The sequence below is a fragment of the Bos indicus genome, chromosome X, assembly GCF_029378745.1.
Source record: "Bos indicus isolate NIAB-ARS_2022 breed Sahiwal x Tharparkar chromosome X, NIAB-ARS_B.indTharparkar_mat_pri_1.0, whole genome shotgun sequence".
NCBI lineage: Eukaryota > Metazoa > Chordata > Mammalia > Artiodactyla > Bovidae > Bos > Bos indicus.
Window position 1 is genome coordinate 15,502,915 of NC_091789.1, and position 3,073 is coordinate 15,505,987.

At 39.0% G+C, this 3,073-nt stretch overlaps 1 non-coding gene across 1 annotated transcript; it reads left to right on the plus strand.

The window, feature by feature from the left end:
• The first annotated feature begins 450 nt into the window (after positions 1-450).
• LOC139181845 (U6 spliceosomal RNA) lies at positions 451-557 on the plus strand. The gene has a single exon (XR_011565573.1). It is a non-coding gene; the product is annotated as a U6 spliceosomal RNA (small nuclear RNA).
• The last annotated feature ends 2,516 nt before the right edge of the window (positions 558-3,073 follow it).

Consider the following 3,073-nt stretch of genomic DNA (forward strand, 5'->3'; position numbering starts at 1 on the left):
TGTCAGCAAACGTGACTCTGTAAATTGCTGATGGCAATATTTATTCTTTGTCTTGCCCGGTCTGGTGCTCTGTGATGACCTGGAGGGATAGGATGGGGGAAGGGAAAGGAGGCTAGGGAGGAAGGGGATGTATGTATAATAACAGCTGATTTGCATTGTTGTATGGTAGACACCAACACAACACTGTAAAAATTTAAATAAAAAAATTGGAAACAAACAAACAAAAAGGAATACACCTCCAAGGATATAATCCAAAATAAATAAAAGCAATTTATGCAGAAATATTCATTATATTGCTATTTAAATATTCATCTACTGTATATATATAAATCACCATGCTATATATTTAGGGGATTCAGTTATGTATAAGACCCAATCCTGGCCCTCAAGGATCCCAGAACATAGTAAGGAAGGCAATTGTATGTAAAATAAAGACAAAGAACTACAGCAGTGCTCGCTTCGGCAGCACATATACTAAAATTGGAACGATACAGAGAAGATTAGCATGGCCCCTGCGCAAGGATGACACGCAAATTCGTGAAGCGTTCCATATTAAAAAAAAAAAAAAAAAAAGAACTACAGCAGCAAAGAACCAGTGTCATTCTTTGGGGGTGAAGTGGGGTAGGCTTGGAGAAAAAAAAGGTATGGAGGAGGTAATATTGGACATGGATCTTGAAAGGTGAGTGGGGTTTGGTGCAAGATGGGAATGGTTAAAAGACATTTCGTGAAAGATTCCAAATGATCCATAACTCAGGGATGGCTAAAAACACCATTTGATATTAATAGGCTGGATGAATATATAATAGCTGGATGGATATATAATCACTAGAAACAACCAAAAGAAGTATATCTGTGAAATAACCTCAAGCCACGTAAAAACATGACTGTAATCGAAAAATGTCAGACAGGCATGCAAAGTGCTGGCTATCCACAGCAAAGGTGCTCAAGTTTCATCATTTTCAAAAGTCAATACCACTATACAAATATGACTGCTAAGACAAACCAACAAACATTTGAACTGATCCTTCTCTGTAATTAAACTCTCAGGGTCAAGAAGGCTGTGAACATTGAGTTCCTGCCATGTCTTCAGGAAAATGAGTGGTAGTTGCCTCTGGTTACTGCATGGAGCTAGATTCTGTGCTTCTTCCATTTATACATCTCCTATGAACACAAGTCGTGTACTTGATGCGCTGCTCCCTCCTCTGTTCTTCCTCTAACTCCCTCACAGCCTAGCCTACTAAATCCTCTTCTATTTCAACACAGCAATTGCACTGCCTTGTCTCCAAAATCCTTGAGTAATGGGACAGGAGTTAGGAGGACTCAGAACATCTATCTTGTTCTACTAAGTCTACTAACAGGGAGAAAGAAAAGCACCCAGGATTGGAAACCTTAGTTTATGTAAGCTTGGAATTCATCAACTCTGATTCCTGTCCACTACATTCTTACCCAAATTTATTGTGTGTTCCCTCTGTGGACATAAAATTAAAATGTGAAAAGCAATTTGGAGTTACTCAAAGGAAAATTTATCTCTCTGTCTGAAGTTTTTCAAGTTCTAGGCCTCAAGCAAACATATTAAAATAGATCAAATTTTACTATATGATCAAATCAGTGGCTCTTTCTGAAAAAGCCCACCCCATTGTTCACTCTTCTCTACTCCAAATGTAGGGATTTCAACAAAATGTACAATGCCACTAAACTCACCTACAACATCTTGCTATTTCTATCAAGGATACTTTTCAGCATTTTACTCATCTCCTTCAAGTCTTTCCTCTGGAAGGACTGAGGCTTTTAGCTTTTTGGACTTCTATCCATATAAATAGCCACTCATGGTCCAATTGTGTGGTATTCAACACAAGCGATATACATCATATAAAACAGAATCATTCTCCCTGGAGAGAAACTGAGGCCAATTGAAAGGCTCCTAAAAAAAAGGCTGTTGTGTAAGTAAGCTCTCTTTCCTTAATTATATCTTATGTTTTTGCAAATGCTAAGAAAACCTCATGCCACTAATTTTTTTCATCCAAACCCCACTCAAATCTTTTCCTGCACTTCATTGTTCCAACACCCCTGTGAGATTAGGAGGCATTGTCGGTACGCACTGACACACCTGGGCAGATTAGGATCAGGCCCTATCTTCAGGCCTCAAATGAGAAAGAGCAATGGGCAGATTGTCTGAAGAGGTGGGCTCTGGCCTCAGCTCTGCCACTAAGTAGCTGTCTGATCTTTGGCTAATAACTGCTCCTTTCTGGCCTTCAGTTTTCTTACCTGTAAACCAAGATATTGAACTGGATGGATTACAGGTTTTTTTTTTTTAATTTAAATTTATTTATTTTAATTGGAGGTTCAATGCAGGATACAGGATGCTTGGGATTACAGGGGTTTTTTTTTCCTACTTATAAGATTCAATGAGTTTAAGTTCACAGACATGTTTCAGAGGCAGTTTGCTATGCACAAATGATAGTACTAATAAACTGAAAATATATTGGCTTTCTAGTACAACCAAACTGAATCTGTCTAGGATATACTACTAACTAGCAGTGTTACTTTGGCCAAGTTGCTGTCTCTGAGCCTTACATTTCTTGTTGGTAAAAAGGCAACACTAACTGCACATGCTTATAGCAATGAATAACTATGAAAACGTAGGTAAAGCACATGGCCCACGATAGCTTCTCAATAACTAGTGGCCATAATTAGCTGCCAGGAGGTGAATATATCGCAGCTTTCTCTTCAGAACATATTTGTACGTTGCTGTTGTTTAGTTGCTAAGTCATGTCCGACTCTTTGCAATCCCATGGACTGTAGCACACAAGGCTCCTCTCTCCATGGGACTTTCCAGGCAAGAATACTAGAGTGGGTTGCCATTTCCTTCTCCAGGGGATCTTCCCAACTCAGGGACTAAACCTGCGTTTCCTGCATCTCCTGCATTGGCTGGAAAATTATTTACCACTAAGCCACCAGGGAAGCCCAAATAATAATTTGTACCTTAATTATTCATAAATACTCTTTCTAGCCCTCAAAATAAACATGGATCTTCTCTAATTTCCCAGGCAAATAATAGCTTAGCAAAAGGGCA